The following is a 6,969-nucleotide window of genomic DNA, read 5'->3' as shown; positions in this document are numbered from 1 at the left end:
TTTTTTTTTTTTTTTTTGAGACGGAGTCTTGCTCTGCCGCCCAGGCTGGAGTGCAGTGGCCGGATCTCAGCTCACTGCAAGCTCCGCCTCCCGGGTTCACGCCATTCTCCTGCCTCAGCCTCCCGAGTAGCTGGGACTACAGGCGCCCGCCATCTCGCCCGGCTAGTTTTTTTTTTGTATTTTTTAGTAGAGACGGGGTTTCACCGTGTTCGCCAGGATGGTCTTGATCTCCTGACCTCGTGATCCACCCGTCTCGGCCTCCCAAAGTGCTGGGATTACAGGCTTGAGCCACCGCGCCCGGCCATTTTGTATGTTTAGTAGAGACGGGGTTTCACCATGTTGGTCAGGCTGGTCTCGAACTCCTGGCCTCAGGTAATCTGGGCCTCGGAAAAATTTCTATAGGTAGAATTGCCTCCTCAAAGGCCATGCTCACTTTGCATTTTAAGGGATATCCCCATACTGGCACCCCTAAGATTGTACCAGTGTATTTGCCCAAAAAGCCACATATGAAGACATCTGGAGAAGGTTTGACATACACTTTTTTTTTTTTTTTTTGTAGACGGAGTCTTGCTCTGTTGCCCAGGCTAGAGTGTAATGGTGCGATCTCGGCTCACTGCAACCTCCACCTCCTGGGTTCAAGTGATTCTCTCACCTCAGCCTCCCAAATAGCTGGGATTACAGGCATGCGCCACCACGCCCAGCTAATTTTTGTATTTTTAGTAGAGATGGAGTTTTGCCATATTTGCCAGTCTGGTCTCGAACTCCTGACCTTGTGATCCACCTGCCTCGGCCTCCCAAAGTGCTGGGATTACAGGCATGAGCCACCATTCCCGGCCTGATGCATACATTTGTAAGTGTTCTGCAGCTTTCATGGGGCTGTCACAGGTCGTCAGGGAGGGGAAGAAGCGGGAGGGTAAACGTGCGCCCATTCTCCTGAGGTGCTGACTGTACAATCCAGCTTCAACCCGAGGTTTGTCTTCCAGCTGTTTTCCAGGCAGAGAGAATGGAGAAGGGGCTGAGTTGGGTGAGATAAAATGTATCGGAGGGAGGAGAAATCTGGACTCATCCAAAACTTACTTTCTCCCTCTCCACCATATAGGGAATATCCTTGGATACATTAGCCACCCCACCCGCCATGAGGCCAACCCCCACCCGCTGGCTCCAGGGGATGGAAAAGTCCTGCTACAAGGGCTATCTCAGCAGGGAAAGGGCCCACAGACCCCTAAACAATCTGCTTAGTGTTCAAGGCACTGCAGAATGTTAGCAAGAATCGCCAGCTTCTAGGATAAAAATATCCCGTGCCCAAGGGGCCCTCAGTGTCTGTCTCAAAACAGAGCTGGCTCTAAGCTCTACAGTTTCTCCATCACTGGGAAATTAACTGAGGCCAACTGATTTTTTTTTTCCCCATGAAACTTTGAAGCCAGACTTGGGTTCAAGACCTTGCTTCGTTATTCTCTACTTGCGTGACCACTCACCTACCCTCACCTACCCTCACCTACCTTCACTCACCTACCCTCACCTACCCTCTGGTGCCTCAGTGTCCCTGGCTGTAAAAACAAAGAGTCCTGATTCTATCTCAGAGTTCAGCAGTTCTCCACCCTGACTATGTGTGCACGAAAACCACCTGAGGAGCTTTACAAAAATCCCTGTGCCCCGGCTGCATTCCAAACCCATTAAATCAGAATTTCTGAGGAATGGGTCAGGGCAAAAAAATGTGTATTACAGCTTCCAATGTTATGTTTCTCCAAGGAAGAGACCCACTACCAGAGAGATTTGGTGAGTTTTTTTTTTTTTTTTTTTTTAAGACGGAGTCTCGCTCTGCTGTCCAGGCTGGAGTGCAATGGCGCGATCTCAGTTCACTGCAACCTCCGCCTCCCGGGTTCAAGCAATTCTCATGCCTCAGCCTCCCGAGTAGCTGGGAGTACAGGTGCCTACCACCACGCCCGGCTAATATTTTTTGTATTTTTAGTAGAGACGGGGTTTCACCGTGTTAGCCAGGATGGTCTCAATCTGACCTCATGATCCACCTGCCTCAGCCTCCCAAAGTGCTGGGATTACAAGCATGAGCCACTGCGACCGGCCAGAGATTTGGTGAGTATTAAGTGAGATGATATGGGAAGAGTGCTTCCTTTGGTGCCTGTTTCAGAGTTAAGTACTTTAGTGGGGGTGGGGTGGTCATGGGACTGACTAGCTAAGCCTAGGTGGTTGTCAAGGAGGGCTTCCTGAAGAAGGGGGTAGCTAAGCTGTGAACTGAAGGAGGAGAGGCATTAACCAGGTCAAAGAGGGCAGGATGGATTTTAGCAGCAGTAATAGCACTGGCAGGGGCCTGGAGACAGGAATATGTGGCCTTTTTGTTGTGGTGGTGGTGGTGGTTGTTGTTGAGATGCAGTCTCGCTCTGTTGCCCGGGGTGGAGTGCACTGACACAATCTTGGTTCACTGCAACCTCCACCTCCCAGGTTTGGGCGATTCTCTGGCCTCAGCCTCCCGAGTAGCTGAGCTCACAGGTGTTCGTCACCACGCCCAGCTAATTTTTGTATTTTTAGTAAAGACAGGGTTCCACCATGTTGACCAGGCTGGTCTCGGACTCCTGACCTCAGGTGATCCGCCTGCCTCAGCCTCCCAAAGTGCTGGGATTACAGGCATGAACCACTGTGCCCAGCCTTTTTTTCTTTGTCTTTCTTTTTTGAGTTGGAGTTTCAGTCTGTCACCCAGGCTGGAGTCCAATGGCACCATCTCGGCTCACTGCAAGCTCCGCCTCCCAGGTTCAAGCAATTCTCCTGCCTCAGCTTCCCAAGTAGCTGGGATTACAGGTGTGGGCTACCACGCCCAACTGATTTTGTAGTTTAGGATAGATGGGGTTTCACCATGTTGGCCAGGCTGGTTTCAAACTCCTGACCTCAAGTGATCCACCCACCTCAACATCCCAAAGTGCTGGAATTAGAGGCATGAGCCACCATGCCTGGTCTCTTGTTTGTTTGTTTGTTTTTGTCTCTTTTTTTTTTTTTTTTTGAGATAGAGTCTCTCTCTGTTGTCCAGGCTGGAGTACAGTGGCGTAATCGCGACTCACTGCAGCCTCCACCTCCCGGGTTCAAGTGATTCCCGTGCCTTAGCTTCCCAAATACCTGAGGAGACTACAGGCATGCATCACCATGCCCAGCTAATTTTTGTATTTTTTTTTTTTTTTTTTTTTTTTTTGAGACGGAGTCTCGCTCTGTAGCCCAGGCTGGAGTGCAGTGGCCGGATCTCAACTCACTGCAAGCTCCGCCTCCCGGGTTTACGCCATTCTCCTGCCTCAGCCTTCCCGAGTAGCTGGGACTACAAGCGCCCGCCACTGCGCCCGGCTAGTTTTTTGTATTTTTTAGTAGAGACGGGGTTTCACCATGTTAGCCAGGATGGTCTCGATCTCCTGACCTCGTGATCCGCCCGTCTCGGCCTCCCAAAGTGCTGGGATTACAGGCTTGAGCCACCGCGCCCGGCCTGTATTTTTTTTTTTTTTTTTTTGAGACAGAGTTTCACTCTTGTTGCCCAGGCTGGGGTGGAATGGCACGATCTCAGCTCACCACAACCTCTGCCTCCCAGGTTCAAGCGATTCTCTTGCCTCAGCCTCCTGAGTAGCTGGGCTTACAGGCATGCGCCACCACACCCGGCTAATTTTGTATTTTTAGTAGAGACGGGGTTTCTCCATGTTCAGACTGGTCTCGAACTCCTGACCTCAGGTGATCCACCTGCCTTTGCCTCCCAAAGTGCTGGGATTACAGGCGGGAGCCACCATACCTGGCCATCATGGCCAATTTTTAAATTTTTTTATTTTTATTTTTTTGATGGAGTCTTGATCTGTCTCCCAGGCTGGAGTACAGTGGCACGATCTCGGCTTACTGCAACCTCTGCCTCCTGGGTTCAAGTGATTCTCCTGCCTCAGCCTCCTGAGTAGCTAGGATTATAGGCATGCGCCACCACGCCCAGCTAATTTTTGTATTTTTAGTAGAGATGGGGTTTTGCCATGTTTTTTTTTTTTTTTTTTTTTTTTTTGAGACGGAGTCTCGCTCTGTCGCCCAGGCTGGACTGCAGTGGCCGGATCTCAGCTCACTGCAAGCTCCGCCTCCCGGGTTCACGCCATTCTCCGGCCTCAGCCTCCCGAGTAGCTGGGACTACAGGCGCCCGCCACCTCGCCCGGCTAGTTTTTTGTATTTCTTAATAGAGACGGGGTTTCACCCTGTTAGCCAGGATGGTCTCGATCTCCTGACCTCGTGATCCGCCCGTCTCGGCCTCCCAAAGTGCTGGGATTACAGGCTTGAGCCACCGCGCCCGGCGGGTTTTGCCATGTTGACCAGGCTGGTCTCAAACTCTTGACCTCAAGTGGTCCACCCGCCTCGGCCTCCCCAGTGTGCTAGGATTACAGGCATGAGCCATCACGCCCAGCCCAACAAGGCTTATAGAACAACCTGAAAATCATTCCCAGTGAGTGGAGCTGAGAAGGGAGGAAGTACAGAGTTGGTGAGGAGGCACATACTGGGTCCTCTAATGAGATCATGAAAAGCCACTGGGCTTTATTCTGGTGTCATGAAGGTTTTATGCAGGACAGTAACCCAGACTGTGTCCTTCTCCCAAATTCAGAGGCAGCCAGAGCCTTCCCAAGGCACTGTGTCCAAGTCAGCTGGGAATCCTGGACTCGCCCAAAGGCTGTGGCAAAACCCCGACACTTCCCTTCATGGGTCAGACAGTTTTGGGTTTGAATCCTGACTCTTCCACTTTGTAGCTGTAGCTGGGGGCAGGTGACTTTACTGAATAAGCCTCAGTTTCCTGGCCTGTAAATTAGACATAAAACACCCATTAGGTTTTAAAGACTTAACATGACACCTTACACATGTTAAACAATGTGTTCTCAATAATAATAATAATAATATATATCTATTTTTGAGATAGAGTCTCGCTCTGTCGCCCAGGCTGGAGTGCAGTGGCACAATCTCGGCTCACTGCAAGCTCCGCCTCCCGGGTTCACGCCATTCTCCTGCCTCAGCCTCCCAAGCAGCTGGGACCACAGGAGCCCGCCACCTCGCCCGGCTAGTTTTTTTTTTTTTTTGTATTTTTGAGTAGAGACGGGGTTTCACTGGGTTAGCCAGGATGGTCTCAATCTCCTGACCTCGTGATCTGCCCGTCTCGGCCTCCCAAAGTGCTGGGATTACAGGCTTGAGCCACCGCGCCCGGCCATTTTTTGTATTTTTAGTAGAGACGGGGTTTCACTGTGTTAGCCAGGATGGTCTTGATCTCCTGACCTCATGGTCCTCCTGCCTCAGCCTCCCAAAGTGCTGGGATTATAGGCGTGAGCCACCGTGCCCGGCAATAACAATAATTATTATTATTAATTTACAACAACTCGATTCAGCACTTGGGTGGCTGGATAAATTCCCAAACCTGTCCTTTTCCCTCTTAGCCCTAAAGTCTCACCTCTGTTCTTCGATGATGCTAATAGCTACAATTTCTCTGCCCCTTTCATGCATTTTTGTTTTTGTTGTTAAATCCACATAACAGCCATGGAAGGCATATATATGTTTTATTATCCAGATTTTCAAATAAGTCAACTGAGGCTCAGAGTGGTCAAGTCAGTTGGCCTCAAACCACACAACTACTAAGTATTAGACCTGTAGAACCTCACTCCTATTTTGCTGATGAGAAAAGCGGGGCTCAGAAAGGTGAAAGGTGAGGTATCATGCCTAAGACTACACAGTTGGCAAACAGAACTGGGATTTTTTTTTTTTTTTTTTTTAAGATGGGGTCTCACTCTGTCACTCAGGCTGGAGTGCAGTGGTGGAATCTCAGCTGATGGGACCTCCGCCTCCTGAGCTCAAGCGATCCTCCCACCTCAACCTCCCGAGTAGCTGGGACCACAGGCACCCACCACCACGCCAGGCTAATTTTTTGTATTTTCGGTAAAGACAGGGTTTCGCCATGTTGCCCAGGCTGGTCTCGAACTGCTAAGCTCAAGTGATCCACCCGCCTTGGCCTGGGGAGTACTGGGATTATAGGCGTGAGCCACCACGCCCCGCCAGAACTGTTATTGAAACCCTTGCCTGTTTTGGGTTTCCTGGACACCAGGGGTCTCTCCCAGAGGGCCAAAGTGTCTGGTAGGACCCACTCTCTGAGCCATGAGGCTCCTCCTTGAGATAAGCCGGGGGAGGCTGGAAACTACCCCTATTCTGGGGCCCTCAGCATACCTTTCCAAATACCAACCCCTCCTTCCAGAATGCTCTTCCCACAGCCTCCCTTTCGCAAAAAAATCAGGCCAGGGTTAGCTCGTTTCCAGGAAACATTTTTTTTTTTTTTTTTTTTTTTTTTTTATGAGACGGAGTCTCGCTCTGTCACCCAGGCTGGACTGCAGTGGCTGGATCTCAGCTCACTGCAAGCTCCGCCTCCCGGGTTCACGCCATTCTCCTGCCTCAGCCTCCCGAGTAGCTGGGACTACAGGCGCCCGCCACCTCGCCCGGCTAGTTTTTTGTATTTCTTAATAGAGACGGGGTTTCACCGTGTTAGCCAGGATGGTCTCGATCTCCTGACCTCGTGATCCGCCCGTCTCGGCCTCCCAAAGTGCTGGGATTACAGGCTTGAGCCACCGCGCCCGGCCTCCAGGAAACATTTTTAAGTCTCAGTTGAATCATGCTTGAGCGGTTGAGGCCCCTCTTGTTAGTGTCTGTACTGCCTTTCTTTTCTTTTCTTTCTTTCTTTTTTTTTGAGATGGAGTCTCACTCTGTTGCCTAGGTTGGAGTGCAGTGGCGCGATCTCAGCTCACTGCAATCTTCGCCTTCTGGGTACAAGTGATTCTCCTGCCTCAGCCTCCTGGGTGGCTGGGACTACAGGCACGTGCTACCACGCCCGGCTAATTTTTTGTATTTTTAGTAGAGACAGGTTTCACTGTATTAGCCATGATGGTCTCGATCTCCTGACCTCGAGATCGAGGTCAGCCTCCCAAAGTG

The sequence above is a fragment of the Theropithecus gelada genome, chromosome 11, assembly GCF_003255815.1.
Source record: "Theropithecus gelada isolate Dixy chromosome 11, Tgel_1.0, whole genome shotgun sequence".
In the NCBI taxonomy this organism is placed as follows: Eukaryota; Metazoa; Chordata; class Mammalia; order Primates; family Cercopithecidae; genus Theropithecus; species Theropithecus gelada.
Note: the sequence above shows the minus strand (reverse complement) of the source record.